Source organism: Balearica regulorum, chromosome 5, assembly GCF_011004875.1.
Source record: "Balearica regulorum gibbericeps isolate bBalReg1 chromosome 5, bBalReg1.pri, whole genome shotgun sequence".
Lineage (NCBI taxonomy): Eukaryota > Metazoa > Chordata > Aves > Gruiformes > Gruidae > Balearica > Balearica regulorum.
This window is the reverse complement of record NC_046188.1, coordinates 12286533-12310472: the sequence shown is the minus strand read 5'-3', so window position 1 is coordinate 12310472 and position 23940 is coordinate 12286533. Positions and strand designations below refer to the sequence as shown.

Here is a 23940-nt window from a genome sequence, read left to right as displayed (position 1 = left end):
TGACACGTTCTCAAAATGCTACCATTTGGCTGACAGTTTGAGTAGAAGAATGTTGGATACCTAAATCAATGAAGGCTGCTGATTTGCATATGTGCATCTCTAGCAGTTTTGGAACCCTTTGCAGTAATATTTTCATTGCCTTCTAAAACTCAGCATTTTGGGGGGTTAAGGATTTGAACTGACTTCATGTGAAGTTAATAATACATAGTATCACTTGAAGTCAGCAGTGTCTTCTCTGTCTGTTTTCTGTCAGGAGTTGAATCATGTTTCTATCTACAGAACCTGAGCATGCTGTATTTCAGATTGGCAAATATGTCTTACTAACCCATGGTGTCAATACATAATGGAAATAGCAATGTTGTGTTCAGCTAGTAGATATTGCTGTTGTGTTGCTCATACTACGGCAAGGTTTTTTGTATCTGTGTTATAGCAAGGTATTTTGACACTTTTTTTGGAGCATGTGCAGAAGAATGCTCTTGGCAATCTCTAGGAAGATAAAACAAGTTTATTGTTATTTGTGTGTTGTGCTTCATCAGCTATTTTTCAATACCTGGGACCATAAATTTCCCTTATTCCTCTTTCCGTCTTACAAATTCCTGGAAACTTCACTTTCATTTTGAAAAGGATCATTACTGCAACTTTCAGTATTTTGGCCAGTAAGATTTTGAGGGAGTTTTGGGGGATTTACTCTGTTGGTTGTTTGTGTGGGGGTTGTTTTTTGTTGGGTTTTTTTAAGAAAGATTTAACAAATAAATATCCACCCACTGCATTCTGTATATTTTTTGCTGAGGAGATTCTCTCAAAATAAATGAGGAAGAAGCTTGGAATTGTCCAGTTTCTGTAAATAAAGCTGTTAGTACATATAGCCAAACTATGGATGCTGTATTTTTGCAGAATTATTTACTAAGACTTTTGGTGTTGGGTTTTGGGGTTTGGGTTTGGTTTTTTTTTAATATGAACTCTCAGTGTACTAGTTGACTGTTCTGAGATGAGGTAGGGCAGACTTTGAAAGTCCTTTGATCTATACATAAAAAGACAGTTATTCCAGAACAAGAGTGTCCATATACTGAGGTAATTGGAAAAGTTCAAAGTAGTTGAACCCTTATTTTCAATATTGTGATTTATATAAAAGAACAAGGACAAAATGCAGTGAGGAAAAAATACAACTTCTTATAGATCCGTTTCATACGTAAGTTCAGTCATGTTTGTTTGCATGAGAAACTGTTAATGAGATAAATAGTGGAAGTTGACAAGAGTTGTCATGCTACACGCTCTATTGGTGCTTACGATAATTTGCTATCCCATAGTATGTTTTGTAGCAGAAGTGCAACCTGAAGATGTCTTGGAATGCTTAACTTCATCTTAAGCAGATGTGGGTAGTAACTTCTGTTGCTATGGTTAAGGTCCAGATTTGTCAATATTCCTTATACTTTCGAGGTACTGACATCTCTGCTTTGCTTTCAGAGGCAAAGTTTAAATATGCCTAAGGTAGCCGTATTTTTAAGCTGACATTACTGCTTCACAATTACTGTTTTTTTTATTTTTTAAAAAAAGTATTTTTAACTAAAATCTTGTCTCCTGGATGAACAAATGACCTGTTGTACTTAATAAATTTGTATGTGAATGTAATGTCTATAGGGAAAAAAGGACTGTCTGATTGTTGTCTATGGAGAGATGATTTGGCTTCTCTTGTAGCTACTCTGTTTTTATAGAGTATTAAATAGGCCATGTGTTAAAAGTATCAGGTGTTAACACCTCTAAAATAAAGTGACACCTCTAAAATAAAGTGATTGTCATATTGAAGAAGGGGAAAAAAATTGGTGAGCTCTCCATTAGATGGTGCTGCTGGGATTGAAATATTTATATACCTAATGGAAGCAGGCTTCTGCCTAGAACTGTTTTCATGGCTGTATTTTTTTTTTTTTTTTAAGGGACTTCTCTTTATTAAAATACTTTTCAAGGCAGGGATACTTGCTAAGATTTTTTTCAGTTTGAAATGAATAGATAAGATGTTAAAAAGACAGGCTCTCTTCATGGGAAGGAGGTATGGAAGAAATAAATCATATGCTTTTTGCATGAGTGATGTAGATTTTAGCAGCTACCTCTGTTGTAGCTCTCACATAGCTGTTTACAGGTTGATTCTCTGTTACATTCATGCCCTGCTATCATGTAGGTGGGGATACTGCAGTGTTAAATTCAGTGTAGAGAAATACTTGATTTAAAAATCCAGAAATTAACTAGACTGGCCATTACAGCACTAACACCTTCATGAGACTAATCTTTGAATTCCTGTCTTCTTACTGTCCCTTGTCCACTAGCATTTCTTTTTAAAGGGAGGTGTTCAAACTTAGACACGCAATGCTAGTATTTCTTTGCCTGAGCCCTGACTGACTAGTGGTTTTAGAAAAACTTAAGGGAACAAAGGTGGTGCCTACACACAGAGGCACTGAATACCACCTTAAATGCTGTATGTGATCCCAGATGGTCTCAAGTGGATGCTCCAAAAGTGTGCAGTCTTCTGTATGGCCAAACTCTTACCTGCCAGTCCTGCACACATCTTGGATATTTTGGGGCATATAAAATTGTGCTAAACAGCCATGATTGGATACCTGACTCACTCTGCCGTAGTTGGAGTTGAGATGTGTATTAATTTTTTTTTTTAAAAGTGCATTAGCAAGTGTAATTGTTATATACTCCTTGCTGTTAGGACTCCTTCAAAGTGCTCAGGCAGTTGGACTAGATGATTATTGTAGGTCCCTTCTAACTGAACTATTCTATTCTACTCTAAAGATAGCAAGACAAGGTTGCTGAGGTCTTTGAATTCTCCTACACCACAGGGCTATAAGTAGAAAAAAAACCCCTCATTTTTAGAAATAGTGTTGGTCAAGAGCAGTAGAAGTTAGTCAGGTTGGGATCGTGAAGCCACAGCCCTCTTCTCACTACTGGTGGAAGTATTTTTGTGGGATTTAAAGAATCAAGGTAATTGTGACCAGCTAGCAAAAAAGTTTAGTAGCATTAAATAGCACTGAGCAAGAAATGGAACAGACAAAATCTGTCTTGAGAAACACATTTTTTTTGTTTTTAAGAAGTAGCAGCTTAGCAAAAATCTACTTCTTGAGGTTGGAAAGTTTAAATAATTTCAGATCCAGCAGTGGGAAGCCTACCTTAACAGACTTGGCCTGACTTTAACAGCTGTTAAAAGTGGTGTGCAGCAGCCAGTGGACTTCACGTGTAATTTTCTGTTTTCAACAACAGAAATATGGAAGTTTTTGCAAAAATCTTTGTTGACTTTCTAACCTTGGCCAAGGTTAAAATGTGAGATTGCCAGGTGTTGTTAGTTACCCAGAATCCGACAGGTTGAAGTAATAGGCAGAGGGATGATTCTCTTTGGCCTTAATCATCCATTTTGCAATAACTCAAATAGGAAAAGTTATCAGTTATGTGATCACTGGAGAAATGGACAAGCTGTTGTGTGAGGGAACTTGGCCATTAGTATTTTATCAGCTTGCTGATAATAACTTACAGCTTGCTAATAATGACCCTTAAAAGGGCAATTAAAAGATAGTGGTTATGATGTCATCCAGCCGTACAACTTCACATCGAATATGAATTTGGTATTCCTCAGTTATGTGATTGGCTTGCTAAGCGAGGCCAAAACTGAAGGTGGAAATGAATCGGGCAGAAGCAAAGTTGTGCTTGGTCACCTTGAATAGAAAGCCTTGATTCTAACATTGCCCTAGGATAGTGTATAGGCAGAAGGGTGACAGTATTCTGGGCTCTGTTATTAGATACTTCAGTGTTAGCAAAACCTAGCCATGCTTCTTACCTCCTACGTTGACATTCAGCTGGTTAGGAGACTACCTGTGTGTTTACCAGCCAAGACTTGGCAATTAACAGGATTTGTCGTTGTATTTTGCTGTGCTTAGATTCCAGATCAAAGAGTAACTGTTGTTCCTATGGCCAAAATGGCATCAACAGCATATCCCACAGGAATGTTGATCAGAGAGGGCATAGTAAGGACTGTCAGGGAAGAAGTGGCAATGTAGTGTATTAAGGATGTGTGTGTTTATTTTTAGGTGAAGAAGGTAATGAGGGGAGGTCTAGGAAATGATGAGAGCAGTACTGTTGTAGACCTACCAAAAATGGGTGGGGTGGTGAAACTTTGTTCTGTTGAAAAAAAAACCAACCCAAACACACTAAATGAACAAACATGAGATTTGCCATAAATGATTTTATTTGCACACGTATCTTTTGAGAAAGGTGCGTGGGATGTGCAGTCCTATGCAGGAATTTATTGGTGTGTGGGAAGGTTCTTGATAATAAATATGGATGCTTGTCTTGATTAAATGTTGACCAAGAGCGAAATGCGCTGGTTAAAAAAGATATAAGGAGGAGGCAGCTTGTGAAAGAATAACTTGAACGGATAAAATTCAGTATTTCTAGGAACTGAAGGAAGAACAGCAAAACAGAGAACAACAAAATAAAGACAACAAGAATTCTGAAAATTTGTAGGTAAGACGCCATAGGAAGCATGTTAGAGACTAAGAGGAATTCAGTAACGTTATCTTCATTTTAGGGAATTGGTAATTTTTACTTTCTTTTGCACTGACACATAGCAACAGATTTCTTTGGCTAAATCAGTACATAGCTAATGATCTGAAATTTGAGAAGAAATGGTATGAAATTAGGTAACTGTTAAATACGAGTACGAAAGAATGACACAAGTGTGTAGGGAGAAGACTGGAGTGTTTGAGCCATAAAATAATATCAAACTAACAAAGGAGGTAAAAGGATAACAAGAAAATGTTTTTCCTGATGGTCTTGAGCAGTAAGAAGGTATTGTTCCAGTAGCCAGTATGGATGGAAAAGTGACAAAAGTTGATGCCAAGAAAAATTAAGTGATTAATTCTTTCTTCTACTTTGGAAGAACCAACTGATGTAATGCATAACCCAGCTAGCTGTTAACTCTTTCACATCTGTTTGGGATAGTTGATTAAGGTTAGATGCAGTTGAAAATGCTTTTGTATTTGATCTTGTGATTTGTTTGCTATGATATGAGTGATGTGAAACTGAGTAATGGAATTTATTTTCCAGAAAAATTAGAATATATGTTTTGTTTATAAACATCTGCAAGATAAGAGAATGACGGTAAGGGGTACCAGAAATTTCTCCATAGTATTTTATCAAAATTCCTTTTGTGTCCTTATTAAGGATCTAGGGTACTGAGGAGAAACAGTCTGATTTAAAGGACACTGCTGAAAGGGTAGCATGCAATGGATTGGTAAAGTGAGCAGGAAGGTGCAGGTAACTGTCATCATCTTGGGTAATATTGCTTGGGCATCTATTTTGGCTCTGAGATAGTTAAAATTTTCCAGCAGTGACTTGAAGGATTGAATAATAGAGAACACATTTAGTACGTTTGCAAATGAATGCCAGACTGGGAACCCCTGTGAGTATTCTGGAGAACAGAACTCCGGTTCAAAATGAACGGGCCTTGATGGGGTCAGTGGCATCGGGTAGCTCACTGCTCTTAAGTTTTCACGTGGCCTACATTTTCCTCGCAACTAGGATGCAACTTTAGTTCCTCTTGTTCTCCTGATTTCAAATACTGAATCCAATTCAAGATGTCATTGAGCTTCAAAGTACTTGGTGTACAGCCTCCCATGTTATCTTAAATGAAATGCCTGAATCTAATGTTAAGGCTAAATACAATGTGTCAGTCTTGATGCTGTTAACAACACTGAAATGAGATCATGTATTTCCCCCACTCTTAGAGTACACCCAGACCCAGAACTCACAGTGTACCTTAGGTAGTGTTTAAACCACCAGTGAACGTGAATTTTATGTTTTGAACTGTGAAAACCAAGGAGTCATGGTGTTGTTTTGTTTGGGTTGGTGGGTGGGTTTTTTTGTTGGTGTTTTTTTGTTTGTTTTTGTTTTGTTGTTTTTTTTACTACCGCAAGCATAGTAAATTCTAAGGAAGATGTGGGAAGGCCAAATAAAGATGTACCAATATCTTAATGGCTGTGGTTAGGCACCAGGGCTCAGGCATCAGAGCCTATTGCCAAGTACTGCATACAATAAGTAAAATAGAAACAAGAGCATTTTAATAATACATGTTTCTGTATAGCCTTATTCCCTCTTAGAGCTCCCTGAGCCTGTATGATACTCTCCTTAAACTGCTCTTGTGTCTTTGTTCTTCTGGTCTCAGCTCATTTTCCTGTAAATAGAAACATTTTTAAGAAACCTTTAATGTTTGCGTACAAGTGACTTCTGAGATGCTGTTTTCTTACGGCCTCCAATGAAACCACCCTACATATCCAGATGCTCACTGCAGGAATAAAGAGGCCAGCATACAATGGCTGTAAATTAGTAAAGAAGAGTTCAGCTTCCATGGTTTTAAGCTAATGTAGGCAATTAATATGTTCTCAATAATTAGGATGATACTAAGTGGTGAGGGGGTCATTCTTTCTGCAGACACTGAGTGCTCAGTCCTCTTTGACAGTATCACAGTGGCAAAACTAGTTAGTCCAAATTAACTAACTTTGGAAAAGCAGGCAGGATGAGAATTGATACCTGGCTGATGTCTTTTCAGGATTTTGTTAACTGATAGAACTGACCTACTACCAATACTGAATGACAGAAATGCATAGGGAAAATAGATCTTGGAATGTTACACACTTTAAATCAGTAATACCATTGCCTGCAGTTTGCCCAAATGTAGTTGTTTCTGGTGGTTGCCTAAACACAGAAGGCTTCAGGGTGTCTCCAGTCCATACTCAGTCTTGTAGCTAGTTGGACTGGAGGTGCAATGTCTGGGAAGTCAGTATGTTAGTAGAGAACTCTTCAGTGTTCTTCAGCAGTGATACAGCAGGCTTTTTCTTTATCCACTTATGTTCACAAGCAGAGCATTGTAGAGGGACAGAGGTCTCCATTACAGAAAAAAGGATTCTTACAGGTGTGTAGTGTTCTGTCTGCCTTCATCCTTGCCTTTCTTCAGTTCTCCAGAGGACTAGATGGGAGCAGGACTATAGGCTAGAACCCAGCTCTTTGCTGCTGCAAGGTTTCTTTTTTAATCCATCCTTTGCCTCTGGTCTAGTGGAATTTTTTGGGTTTTTTTGTTTGTTTATTTTTTTTAAATGTGCATTGTGCAATTTGTGTTTTGGATTACTGTACCGAGGTCCTTCCTGGAACCACATGGAGATAGTGTTAGACAAGAACAACTGAAACCTCTATGGCATTATATTCCTATCTGAACTGAGGAAATTGTTCTGATGGAGTGACTCTAGCTTATGACAGTAGCTCCAAGGGTTCTGATCTCTGTAATAACAGATTAAACTTGCTCCAGCATGATTTCCAGATGTCTAACACTCTAGGAAGAGCTGTGCTTACTTTTGTGATTTGAAGTGCAGCACTTGCCTTAGGTGGAAAACCTAAGGCAGACCACAAAACCAATATTGTTCTGGCTGTGGTTTTTTGATAAGGCATACAGGGAGAGCAGCTCATGGAGGGTGAGGACTGGTATTCGGTATGTGGATGAAGATGATGAAGACTGTGGAAGCACAGCGCTGTCAGGACTGGCAGGGAAGCCGACAGTCTAGTTGTAGGTGAGGAGAAGTGTTTAGCTCTCTGGGGGAACTTAAAAAGCTGTGCCACTCTCTGCTTTCCGTGTGAGCTGGTGGACACCTTTGGGTCCTCAGGATGGTTCCCGGAGATTGTTTTGGCCGTTACAACATGGAGATGTTGCTATTTACTCGGGCAATGCAGCTGTAAAACTGGTCTTGGTCTGTGTGCTCCAGGGGTAGAATTTAGGCCTTCAAATGAATGAGTGCATCACCAGATAACAGAAACATGCTTTTTATTTTCTGTTTTGCATGCGCTTTTTTTTTTCTCTCCATAACTACAAGTTGATTCTGTCATGCAGTAGAGACAGCCCCCTTAACTAGGTTTCAATTTAAAGAGGGGCATACAGATACTGGAGTCAGAAGGCCTTTTCATTCATTCTTTTGTTATCATCAACTAAGATAAAACTCACGTAATCAGAAATATGGCTTTTGTTGGCAAATACGTAGGTAAGGTAAATTGTGAGAAGAAAGATGAGGTGTGAGGTCTTAATGTGCAGTATGGTAGAAAGAATGTTGTGGTAGGACAGAACCCTTCATAAAGGATTTGCATTGCCAAAAGTAAAATAAAACAATAAGGACCACAGAAACAGTTCATATATTGCATTATGGAGTCCTAACAGCAGGAGTTGGGAAAAGATGATGAATTTACTCTCTGAATTTGATCTTGTGAATACTTTTTTTTTTTTTTTCCCCTTTCCCCCTCCCCTTCCCTTCTCCCCAGTGCTTTGTGGCCTGTTAGGAAATTTGTATTACACTATCATGGTAAGAGAGTTGTATTTCTTCAGTACTAAAACAAATGTGGTCTTTGCGCTTTTGAGACTTTACATAGTAGGGTTTAGTTTATGATCAGTTTTATAATTTTAAGTCTGTTTTGGAGCTCACATAGTTTTGCATTTATGATCCACAACATTAATTCAAAATATTTATTAAATTTCCAACTTTCACAAACTTGTGTAATTAAAAACATGGACTTACTCTTAAGTCTCATTAAAAATATTTTAAAAGCAGCAGCTAAAATGTAAGTTATAATCTGAACAATCTGCATTTTTAAATTGACCATATTTTTAGCAGAATAAGGGGAATAATATTAGAGCTGTGAAATGTTTTGAATTTACTCTTTGACTTTATTCTTGATCTGCCTAATTGTTAATATAATCCTTAAGCTGTTACCAGCCCTCTGAAAATTGAGGGAAAGTTCTTTCATTCAAGGTACTTTACTTTGAGTAAACTGGACTTTATACTGTAGTTGTGTTGTAGCAACTTGATAGAAGAAGTACAGAACACCTTTTAGTTTGTTACTGACTGTGGAGGTTCTTGGCTCTCTTGTTAACTTTTATTTCACAGTAAAGTGAAAATGTAAGAATTAAGATGGTATTGTGCTTTCTTGTAAATCCATTCCAACTGTCTCACTAGTACTAATTTTTTACAAGAATAAAACTGGTAGCCTGAACTACTTCAGTTCCCAGTATCACAGTTCGGAAATGGCGATGGTGTGCTGGCCAGTATGTTTTAATACCATTTGGTGGTAGTGTTAAAACGGCCTGGGTTTTCAATGTTCGTATTTCCTTCCTTTTATATTGGAGTGTAAATCTTTCCTACGCCGAATAGGTTGAAGTGCGGTAGCTAGTAAAAAGGACCCGTGTTGTGAAATGGAGCATGCAGCTCGGGTGGTTTCTTTTCTTGGTTTTGGTTTAGGTTAACAGAAGTATCTTTACATCTCCAGTTTCTGGAAATTTAAGAACACTCTGAACCTCTGGCCAGTAAAAATTTTCCCATTATGTAAAGTATTCTTGCAGATTAGCTTGACTCACTAAGTGGTGGCAGTGGTGACTTCCTCCATGAAGTAAATAGACTTTTGCAATGAATTTTCTAGTGAACTAATAAGTCTCAGTGCAGCTTTTTGATTTGCTCTATGGTTTCATGCAACCTTAACCTACTATTTCTCTTGTCTGCCTTCAGGCTTGTGAGAATTGTTTCTGTATATTAATGGGAGATGCTTGAAACCGACTTTACTTGTTTGTTTCCCAGCAGGAAAGCCTGAGCGCTTAGGCTTTAACTGAATCAAGACCAGCTTTCAGCAGTGGGAGACAATATATTAATCCATTGGAAATACAGACTTCAGTCTTGTGTGTTACTGTGGTTTGTGTTGTGAATTTTTTTCATGTAAACAGGTAGGTAGTAACAATTCTTCTGCTGTATATATTTTTGTAATATCTGCATTTAGAAACCTCATGACAGTTGTGTGAGTTGGGGGTTTTTGGTTTTTTGGGGTTTTTTTTTGTAGAAGTATTTGTATTATTGCATGAAACTGTAAAGTACCTTGTTCTCCTTTGTGTTTTCACATCTTTAAGTTGATGGTATTAATTTTACAAATCATCTTTAGTGCTTGGACTTGCTTTAGTTGTGAATGAGGATGATGCTTGAAAAGTCAAACAAGTTTCGTTCTTATTCCTGTAAGAAAATCCTTTTAAAGCCTTGTTCTTTCTTGTTCTGTGTCACTATCAGAATGGACTATTTAGCAAGTTCTGTGCTCTTTGCCTGATGGTATTAAGTTGCCTGATAGTATATGGAGGCTTGTTTATTTATAAATTTTTGGTTCATTTTATCAGTTGTATTTGCAAGGAAGGTAAGCAAATTACTATTCATTAAATGCCTGAGGGAAAAGATTTTTTTTTTCTTTTTCTTTCTAATGCTTAAAAATATGATTAGAACTCATAGGTGGTAGCCAGCTTCCTCGGTCAGCCACAGCCTAATTTAGGAAACTATTATACCTCAGTTGCAAGGGGAGAAAACATCCTGAATCTTTTAGAACAGTACATTGAATGTGTTTGAGGTTGTGCTTTCCTTCCTTGTTCTACTCTACTTTTCCTGGAGTTTGAAAAGAAATTATGCTTCTATGAAAAAGTTAGTAGTCCTGTTTGCATTCACTTTAAGCTGTAAATTAGTAATGGATAAAAAAAGTGAAATGTGCTCCTTTCAACTTCTTGACATGAACATAGGAAATTCCTTAGTCCTTCAGGTGAGCGATAGGGATTGTGTCTTTGGAGGGAAGCAGCAGGTGATGCTCTGGGACTACTTGGTGGCCTGTTCCTTAGAGCAGGTGCAGCTTTGTAAAGCTGGAAGGTAGAGAGGCTCTGACAAAATTTTGTGTAGAAAAGGGGTAAAAATACGCTTTTTGCTACAATAACACTAGACAATACGTTAAACACTCTGACTAAGAACTTCTTGTAAGTAATCAGTTATGTGAATTAATGATGCTGTTTATACACAGAAGTTCATGTTCTTGTCACAAAAAGTTCTTTTTTGTAGGTTTATGTAACAGTATAACAAGTCCTTTCTAGGTTGTGATCTAGACATAGTAAGTGAAGGGTGCAGGAAGAGGAAATAGTCTGCTGGCATGATTGGATACTATCTTGGCCTTTTTTCTTTCTGACTTACCCTCCCATGAAGAATACACAAAACCTTGAACAATTTATGAAGCAGACCCATTATCTTTCTGTAAGATTTTCGTCCTTGGCCCCATCTTCTAACTTAGTGCTAGGTGGTGGGTTGTTTTTTTTCCCTAAGAAATACTGTGTCCATCCTTGATGATATGTGAATCCCAGACAGAAGGCAACTAGGCTGCATGTGGCTGTCTTAAAGACATTCTCAGTGTCCTGAAGCAAAACAAGTTAAAAAGTGGTGTTAGGGTGCTAGTTTTAGACTAACTGCAGAAACTGAAAATTATTTAAGGATCTTATTTTATCATTTATGTTGCTTTTAGGGGAAAGGGATATTTTTTGGTCCTCTTTCCCCCCAACTTTACCAAGATATAATTATGTTTTTGTGTTCCTTATTTCTAGTTATTTTTTCACTTTTGGCAGTTCCCAGCTTAAGACTGAAGTCCTATATACAAGGTAATATGTATACAAGTATATGAAGAGATGGGAACTTGGTAGGTGTCCAGGTAAGATCAGAGAAAGGAGACATTATATCTGTTCCTCATCAAAGGAGAATAGAAATGTACAGAAGTGCTCTAAGTCACACAGAAAGTCTCTGATAGCTCTTCTGAATTTTTTTCTCTTCTGTTTCAAAGCCAACAGGCCTTTTCCCTTTTCAGTTTCATCATCATATTTTTTTAAATGTGGTACGTGATGTTTGGCCCACAAACCAGGGAACAGATTTGAAACTGAAGATGACCTTTAGTGTTAAATAAATTATTTTTAGTAGAAAAAATCTTAAAATAAAACTATCTAAAACTTTGTTTGGGAGCCTAAACTGAGTGTATGTTGTCCACTACAGGAATTTCAATTTTAGTTAAGCCATGTTAGAACAGAAAAAAAATAATTGTAAAACAGCTGTTTTAGTGCATGGCAACTCGGGAGCCCCTGTGAATACTAAGCAAAGGATTGGTGCACAGCTGTGAGAAATTAATCTTTCTCCCATCTGTGGGTGGTAGTAGGTATATTCATTCTATCTACGAGTCTGTACCTATGTTGCCCATTACCTTTTCTTTAAAAGGCCAATGCAAACCTTGTTGAAACATGCCACTAGAAACAACTAGCCTTTTCACTGCTGTGAGCCAAAACCCCAAAGGATGCATCCAGCTCCCAACGCTCCCATTTCCTTTCTGCACATCCTCGTATGAGGTGCTCTGAATGCTGGCTGCTGCCCCTTCTCCTGGGGGGGCTGCAGCAGCAGGTAGGGAGGTGCTGAAGAGCTGTTGGAGGTTTCTGAGCTTTCCATGTCTTCGTCAGCGTATGTTCAGCCCTGCCTAATGTTCCAGTGAAGCCAAACCAGAAAAGACTGGGCAGGATCCTCCCCTAAGGAGGACACGGATCTCAAGGAATAATAGGTTGTTGATGGCAGGCAGCTGGGCTGCTGTGGGGTCAAAGATCTGGCCTTGAGCCTTGCTCTGCAGGTTGCAGAGGGAAGGAGGGGTGGAAAGCAGTGATGAGCCTATTGTTGCAAATGAGCCAACAACTGGCTGATTGACACTGAGGGCTCATCGTTGCTCCCTTTGCCTTAAATGCAGCTGTGGAGAATGAAGAAGCGAAAGGGGGAAGGGAGGGGAAAAAAAAAAAGCAGCACTAATCCAAGTATGAATTAAACCTCTAATGTCCAAAGAGGCTATGGGCATAAATTAAAAACCCATAAAATTCTATCCGAACACAAGAAAAAATTTAACTTTGAGGGTGCTCAAACACTGCCCAGAGTGGTAGTAGAATCATTCTCTGCAGATACTCAAAACCCTGTGGGACACTGTTCTGGGCAACTGGCTCTAGCTGACCCTGCTTGAGCAGCGGAGGTGGACTAGATGATCTCCAGAGGTCCCTTCCAATCTCAGCCCTTCTGTGAAAGCTTTAATATTCAGATGTATTCTTTAGCTGCTGTTGTGGAACACTTGGGAAATAATTACAAATGCCCCTGCTGGGCATTTGTCTCAAAAATGCTGCTGCTGTGTAATCACGGCAGTTTTAATTGTATAGGGAAAGCATCCAAGTGTTACAATAGTTAATTGACTAAACTCCCTGATTTAAGCAGCAAAAACCCCACCAGCACCTCTCCCCCCGCCCCGAAACCCAGAAAACCCCCAAATACCCCAAACCTTATATGACTTTTTTCTTTAGTTTTTTAACCCCCTAAAATATTAGTGATTATGAGAATAAAAGATAGCTTTAGTATGTCTTATAAACAACAAAGTCACTAAATATAAGAAACAAATTAAAATTTTTAAAAAATGGTTTATGCCCCCCCCCCCCAATTCCCTCTAGTTTTGCCACAAAGTAAAATCCAAAAATTAACCTATGAATAATGAAGGAAAAGAAAGGCAGGAACATGAGAGGGGGAACAGCAGGGAGAATCCTAAGAGATCCAACCAAACTCTGCAGTTTATTCCTTTCAGCCCACAACTAATAAGACATGAGATGATTTGAATGAACTTTTCTGTGTTTCTTTCCCGGACTCTTTCAGTCCTCTCCTGTCTGCGTTTTGCATAGCCCTCAGAAAGACTGCAGTGCAGTAATTGGCAAGGAGGGAATTACTAGGAGGGAAAACCAAGCTATGGTGGCTCCTCTTGCAGCATTGTGTTGCTGAGATCCGCATTTTGGAGCGGGAGGTAATGAATAGCTGCCTTCAGGTTCCCATTTCGGAGATCTGACTGCTTGCAAAAAAGGGTGTGGATAAGTTTTCATTAAGTGTCCCTAGTGTGTGCATGGCTTGCCGGACAGCTGTTAAGTTTGTTGATGCAGTGGTTTGTTTTTTCTTTGATATTAAACACTTGCAGTTTCTAGCTAATACTTTGTTTTTAATCCTCTGTGCTCAGACAGTGGAGAATAAGGTAAGGTACTTTTTGTTGTCTAACATATAAAGGATAATAGAAATAATTTCTGCATGTTGTAGCATGCAATAATAACTGTGTTTTGTTGGAAAGTAAAAGTTTTGATTACCTTTTTTATTGCTTGTAACTCATTGAAATTTGTTGTAATAAATTCCCCGAATTGTATATTAAAGTTGATAAACAGTTATTTGTACTTCATATGTATTAAAATATTCTTGGAGTCAGTTTTCACTTTGGTTATCTAATATAATAAGGAATTGTTTTCTAGAACACAGTTCTAGGAATGTTCCTCTTTATGTTAGTCTTAAGAGCAAAAAACCCAACCCTTTCTGTCTTATCCATGTCTTTGGATGTTTTTTTTAATGTCAGAATTTTAAGGCTATAGCACTGTCATAATGCTGCTGTGTATCTGTGGAGTGCACTTGTTCAGTAAGAATGAAACCTTAGAGGCGCCGGAATTCTCTGTGAATCAAAAGGGCTTGGTGGTGTGTTGGGAGCGAATAGGAACAGACAGTGACCAGGGCAATAATTGGTGTCTAAACTCAGGATGGGAGCTTAAAAGAGCTTTAGAACTTAAATTTCTTGCTGAGTTACCATATAAGTGTGTGGTACAGAAATTTGCATTTCATTCATAACATCTGAAAGAATTATGGGCTGATTTGCAATTTATATACTATTTTGATGGGGAAAGTGTTGTGCAGTTGCAGATCTCCTTTTCATATGAGTAAGAGTTTATTCCTGTAGTTTTCTGTAAATCTCAGAACTGGGCTATTTTTCCAGCCGCTTTGTTTCTAGAATGAGCCAGAGTGGGTTTTCCTTGGCCAGTGTGTTTCTTTTGCCAGTCTGTAACCACTTGTTAGCTTGTTACTTAATATGATTCTAGTCCAAAGGAGCATGGCTGCTCCTTTGTTAGTAGCAGCAGCCTTTCCTTTCCCCCTCCTGAGGACCAAAATTGAATTGTAGCACGTGACAAAGATCAAAACTTCAGAAAGCCCCAAGAAGGACTCATTTATAGCTGTGGAAGTTTGTGGTGTTTCTCCTGACTAGATATATGTTTTCTTGGTCTCATGTTACAAAGTCACCTCAGACATGATAATAGGAGTGAGAGCCCAGCACTTTTAGCGGCAGGTATGCAATTCTGTGACTGTCTGAACTTCCATAACCAGCTCTGTGTAACTGCTGAGGCTGATCCATCTTCGCAGCATTCTGTGCAGGATGACAGCTGGGAACGCACTGCCGAGGTGGGCCCTTGGCGCCGGTCTGCTTAGCGTCATCTGGGAACATCGCTGCTCTGGCACTGCGGAATAGCTGCTCAGATTTGTCAGAGTTCACTGGCACTGTTGGACTCTGTGGTAGGTGGATGCAAGTTTCATTAACAAGAGTTGAGAACGTAAAATTCTTACAAAAATGTGGCTTGACTGTACATATTGTAAGTGGTCAGATGAGGTTACTGCAGTGTGGTCACAAAATGTTGTCCTTGAAGTGTAAATATGAGAGAGACTGTGGGAAATTCAGATTTAGTGTACTGGTGGCCTGGGCAATGTTGTAGCATTTGTTGGGTTTCAACTATCAACTTCTAGGAATGCACATAGAGAATGATGGAGATTTGTATTAATTATACTTTCAGACTCATTTCCTCTTTTTCTTTGTGTCTGTAAAAATTCTAGGATCAAACAAGCTTCCCCAAACCAGGTTGCTTTCTTCTAATGATCTGTTTGGATACTGTCATAGGCTGTTGGTGTTTTTTAAGAAACATTCTACAGAACCATTAGTTACTTTCCCAGAATTGGACTACTGTTTCCAAATGAATTGAACAGACTGTTATCAAGAAAATGGCACTGCTGTGAAGATTTTGTACAGTCTGTAACGACAAGTAATATGTCTGGGTGGAGAAGCTTGTATGTGTGTGAAGGCAGGAAAAATTAGCCCTGATTTTTACTTTGTGCATGCCCTTCTATAGTGTTGTTTTGTTGAAAGTCCTTTGTGAACAGTAGTGGAGGAGTGGAAAACAGTACTTTAAAAATCTTACGTTTATATGTTACCTATAATGTTCTTTATGTTATTTTTAAAATTTATCATTAAAAATTACTTTGGTACTTCCTCAGTTTCATTAGACTAACTTTACAGATGCTGAGAAACATGTACAGGGTTTTTGAATGAAGGTAACATAATTTGAACTTTTCTTTCTTTAGGGCAAAGAAAGGAACTGGGCAGACTATAGCAAAGCTCCTCTTATTGGCAAGAGTAAAGACAACCCTAACAGAGCATTGAGAAAGCCTATTCTCCTTTCTCCTCAAGCTGCAGATCAAATGAGATTCAAATAAAACGAAGGAAATGTAAGCAATGAAAGAGTCTTCCAAATCTGGGGAAAGGAAGGGATGTTAGTGTGTGGGGAAAAAAAGAAGTATACAGATTTCATCAAGAGAGCTGTCGCACGAACTTTGGAAATCAAGAGCTCTTTTAAACTAACCAGTCCCCTTTTAATATTGTAACCTCTTCAGTTGTCTTTCAAGGAGAATTGTACGTGAGAAGTAAGATTTCCAGACTGATATGGAGTTTATCTGGTAGCAGAGAGCTACTGAAGAGGTTAGAAGAGGCAGTGAGTAAGAACAAAGGTTAGGCTGGGAAGAGGATGAGAACTATCAAGGATTTCAACCTTTATGCCATTCTGACAGCAGCTGTGATGCTGATGAGGTGTTTAAATGGAAAAAGGGGTTTGTAACCTGTTCTTAAGGGGGAACTTGTTCTAAAGGGTAGATTCTAAGAAAATATATATATATAATCAAAGCGTGTTATTGCTAGTTTGGAGACTCACCTTTTAATCTTCTAATGTTTGTAACTTGCGGGTTGCTTGACACTGCACTGTATTCTCGTCTTTGTCAAATTCTTTGGTGGCACTGCCACTGCTTTGTGTGGCTGTGATATGGTAAAATTCGTTCCTGATGTTTTTGCTGTTAATAAAACTTTTTTGACTGCTGGGAAAATCTCACATTTGTCAAGCAGGAAAATTCTGACAGTGTTGGATAAACTTTGAAGGAGAAAGATTTATTTGGAGTTATAGATTGACCTACTTTCTCTTCTAGTGGTTTTTTTGTCTTTTGTTTAAGTGCATGGCTGAACTGGTCTGTACTCTGGATTTCATGAGCTTGCTAGTTAATGGTTAGGACACAAATTGCTACTACATTTATTTTGTGATTTGATTTTTTGGGGGTGTTTTTTTGTTGTTGTTGGGGTTTTTTTTGTTTCCCCCCCTACTAAAGCATGAGTATTTGTATACAGGAGAAAGTTTTACCTCAGCATTGAAGTAGGTGGTTAGGACTCACGTGGAGTATCTTTCTGCTTACCTGCCATCTCAAACTTTTCTGGAAATCTCATTTTTGCCTTGTTTTCAATTCAATATCTAGTCATACGCATATTGTTTCCTCCTTGTGGGCATCAAAAATATAATACAACTTTTCTTGTGAGGATGAGTGTTTATTTTGATGACTTTAGTCTGAATTTCCATGTGCAAACACTTGGTTTCCATTGCATTGCTGCTATGATAAAAGATAGATGCCAGGAAAATATATTGCAAAAACTGGTGGTGTTGATTTTTGTTGTGCTTTGAGGTAAAACTTCAAAGTGGTAGCAGAGGGCTTGATTGAAACTATTGGTCAAAACTTAACAGATGAGAGAGAAAAAAGGAGGCTATATAAAGGATGGTATATAAGTACAAAAAGTTTGCATTACTAGAGATGAGTTTTTAGTTACATATTACATTCAGCTTAGGCCACTTTAAAAAAAAATAAATCTGGACATAATTTCAAAATTGGGTGATGACACGTCATTAAAGACTTAAAATCTTCATATGGGAATAGAAAATGGGGGTTGTCCTCATTCGGCTGAACTTAGATACTGTGGATTTGCCTTAATTGCTGGTGTTATTGGCCTCTATCCTGTGTAGGCACACTAATGAAATCCCTTACTTCAGTGAGACATAGAAGCTGTTTGGATTGATAACAAAATGTATACTTGTTCCAAAATGGGATAACGTTTATACTTATTTGCTGACAGCTATGCTGGTGATAGCTGTGATTAGAAAAACTCTGGTGTAGTCAATACCCAAGAGAATAAATTACTAAAACTATATAAAGAGAAAAATACAGTGTGTGTTTGTGTATACCTAGTTTCATAATTCTTTTTTTTTTTTTTTCTGAATAACTGTCTTGAGAAGTGGAAGATTAAAAAAAACACCAAAAATCCCTACCCCAAAACAACAACAAAAAACAGGGGAAAACAATTTTTTGACACTGTATGCTTAACCTACAAAACTTGCTGATTTGAGATAACACTAGGAATTTTCTGCTTTTGGCCTCAAAATAATTGTTTCTGGGGTTAGCAGAGGTATAGAGTAGAAACAGGAATCATGCATAACAGATGTTTTGGAGCTACCTTTTTTATTTTTTATTTTTCCTCCAACTGTTGTATGTTGCTAGAAAACTTTCAACTATGTCTACTGAAAGCAAATACTCCTAGGCTTGAATGAAATTATGACAGGATGTCTGTGCTGTAGGCATTGAGCCTGTTACTAGTGCGTTGTAGAGGCTGTTTAATGATGGAAAAGAATCCCAGGAACCGGATTGTGCCTGGCTTCATGGATGTATATTATGGCAATTTTTTATGTATTTTGGGACTTTATGCTACATTGTAGGAAGTGCATTTATATATGTTTTTAATTGGATTCAATTTGACACTTTCTTGGGATCTTCTAAAGCCAGCGCTACAGGAGCTTCCAGAACAATGTGAAGCAGTTAAAAGGAAAGATTCTTCACAGAAGCATTTATAATGTTAAGGTCGTAGTTCTCCTTATATATAGAGACGAGGGTACCTTGACCTCTCTTAACTGTTTGTCTATAATATTATACCTAGTGTTTTCAGATCCTGAAATTGCTTCATATAGATCATAAAGCATCGGGCTGCAGCTTAATTGGAAAGTATTATAAAGAAGAAAATCTCTTACGAGACTAAGAAGGGCGGGCAGGTGATTTCGTCTTAGCCAGGCTTCTAGGAGGAATCAGACTGGTGACAAATCTCACTAGAAGAAGAGTCTAAAAATAATACTTCCTACTGATGTAGAACACTTCAGGCCAGGGATACTGTAAAGGTGAGCAATATTGTGCTTATTTTACAGTTCAGGGGGAAACAAAGTGGTAAAGTCTTAAAATCATGTAGCCATTCAGTAGAATTGGTGGAAAAAAAATCCAAACCACTGCTGTAATATTGGAAGCTTCATTGCCTGGAGATGAGTTACTTGCAAAAAGTGTGGAATCGCTGTCTGTGCTCTGAATAGTCATTAGTGGTGCAGTGTCCTTTAAACTCTAATGTTAGGACTTAAGCCCCTTGCTCTAACAGTGAGTGTCCTCTCCATAATTTTAAATCTGGCATTTGCTACAATTGGAAGTTATTCTTCGCATTCTGCCCATCTAGGCTGTGCCTGCATGGATCTTTATAATGCAAGCAGATAGTGTTTATCAGCATAAATTCTCCAAGGAATGTCTGAGTATTCTCATTTAGTTTCTAGTGCAACACCTGGAGGCATTCAGGTTTGAATTTTCAAAAATAAAAATGTGTGTTTAAATGTTAGATTGCCATTAATACATTAACCAAAATTGCTCTATTCAGTATTTATTTGGTAGAGGTGAACATGATGTCATTAATATTAACTAGATGAACCCTCTGGCTTTAAGCATGCAAAAAGAAGTTTCAACTAAACCTGACAACTTTGTATTCCAAATCTGAAGACAGCAATCTTTCTAAGGCCTTGCGGGTGGTTGGACTTGATGATCTTAGAGGTCTTTTCCAACCTTAAAGATTCTGTGATTCTATCACAGGTGGGAAAGTCCCAGTTTTTAACATGTCCCTTAAGAAGCAGCAGGACTGTAGAATTCTACCAGAAGTTTCTTTGAAAGGTTGCTATCTCTTGTGTTAAACTTTTTTGCCTGTGTAACAGTGACAAATGCTTGCTTTTGGGGAGTGATGTGAAATTTAGTCAGAAAAATTTGTAAAGTACTTTTACAGTCTTCACATTAAGTATATTGTAGAAGGACAACTTCCTCGCTGATTTTTATTAATTCTTAAAATCCAGTGCAAGAGAGAGACATTCAAAGGGACCTGTTTGGTTTTTTTGTTGTGCTGGTTTTTTGTTGGTTTTTTTGTCCTTGGTAGTATCTTGTTTGAACTGATGCAGTAGAGATGGCTTGTTCTCAAGATGTCAACAATATCTATTGATCTGAGACCTCCAGAATAACAGTTGATATAAACCTGCAGGCAGCAAATACAAGACTTAAGGTTGGCAAGGCAAAATAATGAAGGGGTTTGATACATGGGAACATAATCACAATCTGAGATAGAAACTAGGAAATTGCATGCAGGTTCCAGGTAAAAGAATCTTTTAATGAGACTTTGCAGCTGGAAGAACGAATACTGTAATACACTAGAAGGAATTTGTCTTACATAGACTTGGCCTTCAGTAGCATATTCCCAAAGCCTACATTTACTACAAGAGGAAGCAAGAAGTTCCTTCCTTTCTTACATTGCTGGGAAACGTGTTTTGTGAATCTCAGTCTTCAGTTACAAAAACCCCAGCTTCTTCCATGAACACCTTTATAAAGGTAAAAAATGCTTGAGTTAGCAGTGAATGTGAAGTTCTGATTCTGAATATTCTGACAAGTCTGAATTAAGAGTCTATGTCTTCCCAAACCTTGTTTTTTCCTCTTGAAAACTCAACTTTGGTAATACATTTTTACTAGAGATGTAGAAACTGGAGTGCACTTTGGTATAACTTGAAATACTAGCACAAGTGTTTTGGTGTTAGGTTTTGTTTATGTGTTTGGGGTGTTTTTTCATTTTTCCTGTGCTTTTTTCTTCTAGATTCTGTTTACAAACATGTTTCAATTGTTTTTTTTCCTCTCTAATAGAAAAATCTTAACAACAAACCCAACCCCAGCCCCCCTTTCCCCAAACTTCAAGATGTTGGGTATTAAAAATACAATATAAACAATGAAGCATAAACACTGAAATCACTGAATTTAGACCTGCTATAACTTCCTTAAACAAGTGGGCAACGTTTTTGTCTTCTACCACATTCTGATAAATAATACAACACAGGCAAATGGTGAGAGAATTGCCCTTACACCTTTTTTCCTTTTTCTTCCTGAATAAGAAGCAATAATTTTAGATAAAGCTGAAGATGTCATCTACATTGGTGAAAAAATTTTCTTGAGATTAGTGAGATGTTGAGATCTGTGCATGAATGAATGTTCTCCAGGCAGTTTAATGTTAAATAAAATACTCTGATGATATTGTTAGTTTCCAGAATTTGATTAGTATTTAGAGGAGTGTGAAGAAGTAATTCTTTCTTACCTGTGTTCATAGTATGCAGTGGTCAATTGCATTAAATGGAAAAGAAAATGTTTTATATGGGTGAGTTAGTTTCCATAGGAGACAGGATAGATAGACTTTTTGAGCTTTGGACATAGGCTTAGAAAACTTACTTCAGTTAGAATGGAAAGAATTTCTTGTAGAAGTGAGATACTGTGATCTCAGTTTTTTGGAATGATTATTTCTAGTCCCACAGTACTTCATATCAACATTGAATTCAAAAAATGCAGAGCCATACTTGAAGTTGCATTCTGTTTCATTTACCAGCTTCGTCTATTCTCTGCTGTGTTCAGAATTTCCTGGGAGGATTATTTTGTTAAAGATGAGCTGCATTTTAAAATTAGATTAACTAATATTTTTGGGAATGTTGAGTGGACATTTTTTCTGTAATTATTTATAATAAGCCTCTTGAAGTGCTCTGGGATTTTTTTTTTTATTTGCTAGTCTCTGACACCTTTGCCTTCAGATACTTTTTGCTAATAATTGCGGAAGATGAGATGAAGAATTTTTAAGACAGGTAGTACCTCTTCTTAGATTTCAAGGCTGGATTCATTAAGAGTCAAGGACAGATGCACTCTGCCAGAAATTGATGGTGCAGAAAGTATTCTTCATGAATTTGCCAGTCAGCAGAGTAGATAGACTGTGATTTGAAGACTATCTGTTGCTGTTCTGCTTGACTTCGGAAATTCCATTAGATTAGAAACTGAGGATCTCTTTGATCAACAGGGTGGAAAAGAATAGCATCCATCATTAGGTCTTGGTTTAAAAAAAAAAAAAAATAAAAGACTGACAATAACTTTAAAAGACAGCAAGAATTTTTGATTCCTATTTGGTGATTTCAGAGGTGAACAGACTTTAGTGTTTTAAGTTGATGTAGTTTAAAAGCAAGTTGTTTGTAATAAATTACGCAGCAGATCTTTCTTGAAGACACACCTTGGGAGGAAGAGGGGACTTCTTTTAGGTCACGGGGGGATAAGACATCTTTTTCTAGGACTGTATGCTTTGGCCACAATGATTTGGACATGCCATCTGCCTTAGCCCTTGTTGATCCTTGTTAGGATTTGTCATGGGTAGTTCAAATTTACTGTTTCCAATCATAGCAGGCATAAGTGGGAAACATAGCGAATGACTTCTCTTTTGGGTGTATGTGATTTGATGTTGCCACTTCTAACACGTGAACCAATGACTTCTGTGCTGTGCAACAAAAGTGAAGGAATTGTTAGGCTTGCTGTGAAACAAGAAGTGGAGGAAATCTGGACTGATGGAAATAGCTTTCCATAAAAACAGAGTATTTGCAATGGAAATAGAAACTGGTTTTGCTAGTTCTCTCTTCAAAGCATTTATAAAACAGTTTTGTAAAAGGAAACTACCTTAAAATATTATGGCATTTCTCAGAATATTTGATATGAGTATTTTTCTTCTGTGGTACATTAGAACTTTTCCTCCATAAACAGAGTCGGAAGTTACGAAAAATACACAGTGTTGATCCGCTTCTTCCACGTGGGACTGGCATATGTATCTCAATCCTGGAGTTCCCCTGAACAGCAGAGGAAGAGATTAAAGTACACTTTGTCCTATGATCGTCTGATCATCTCTTGATCTTTCCTGTTCTTTAAATGCTTCTACTAAAAACCTTGTATAGAAATGTGGATCCCAATTGGGGGCTAATTTCATAGGTGAATTGCAATAACCTTGTATGTTTTGTCTTTTCTTTCCTGCACCCATAGACAAGAATTCAAAATGCAGAAGAAAATACACGCGGGAGCTTGGACAGCATGTCTCTTATCTGTGGTCTTGTGACCCAGGCTTTCAAAGCTTAAGAGATCTTTTGATTTCTGAAAGAGGCTTTTGATTTCTTGCAGTTCAAATGACTTTATACTGTTGTTTGGTAGCCCACTGAGATTACAGAGTAATTATTGAGAGCTGTAGATAGCAAGTGTAAGTCAAAATACAAACACTTTGTTTTTACTACTGCCTCAGGCTGAATTTTAAAGCAGTTTTGCCAGCCCATATGCCATGATTCAAAAGAATGCTGTTAACTTTCAAAAAAGTAATAGTTGAACATAGTGTCACATAGAAAGCAGCTTTCTTAAATTGCACTGAATTACTTTTCTGTTGTCTTTTTTTTAAAATAGTTATAATAGAATCCCTTTTTAAAGTTTTTCTTCTCATCAGTGCTGTATATGTTAGACTGCAAGTTAATTCTACTCAGTGTATTATTGGGTAGTTATTAAAACTGTCAGTCCCTGGGCTTTTGGATGCTCCAAAATAATACTATATTATATTTATAAATATTCCCATTCTCATCTTTTAATACTGATGTAATTGCTTTGCACATTTCTCCAATGCTTTGTTTTCTGTTTAGAATCCAGAAATTGTTACATGCAGGAGGAAGTGTATATTATAATTGTTTCCATGAAACCATAGTCTAGCAGGCTTACGAAATTGAGTTTCCTGTACTGGGATGCTGGTTTGTTTAATCCTGTAAGACACTTCACATGAATGTGTAGTCTCATTGTTGAAAGAAATAGAGCCAAGGAAAGCGATAAAAAAATAAAAGAATAAAACAATGTAAAA

At 37.6% G+C, this 23940-nt stretch overlaps 1 protein-coding gene across 11 annotated transcripts in view; it reads left to right on the top strand.

Annotated features, from left to right (window-relative positions):
- TRAF3 (TNF receptor associated factor 3) overlaps positions 1-23940 on the top strand; it is a 73303-nt gene that overhangs the window by 6926 nt on the left and 42437 nt on the right. Inside the window, exons 1-2 of one of the 11 annotated variants that reach the window (XM_075753490.1) lie at positions 13366-13944; positions 16137-16280. The exons of 5 other annotated variants lie outside the window; for them this stretch is intronic. The gene's annotated coding sequence lies outside the window, so the exon portion shown is untranslated. Of the gene's footprint in view, positions 1-9653; positions 9797-13365; positions 13945-14110; positions 15297-16136; positions 16281-23940 lie in introns of those variants that run through there. 5 more of the 11 variants (XM_075753499.1, XM_075753498.1, XM_075753489.1 and 2 more) reach the window with 5 other exon arrangements.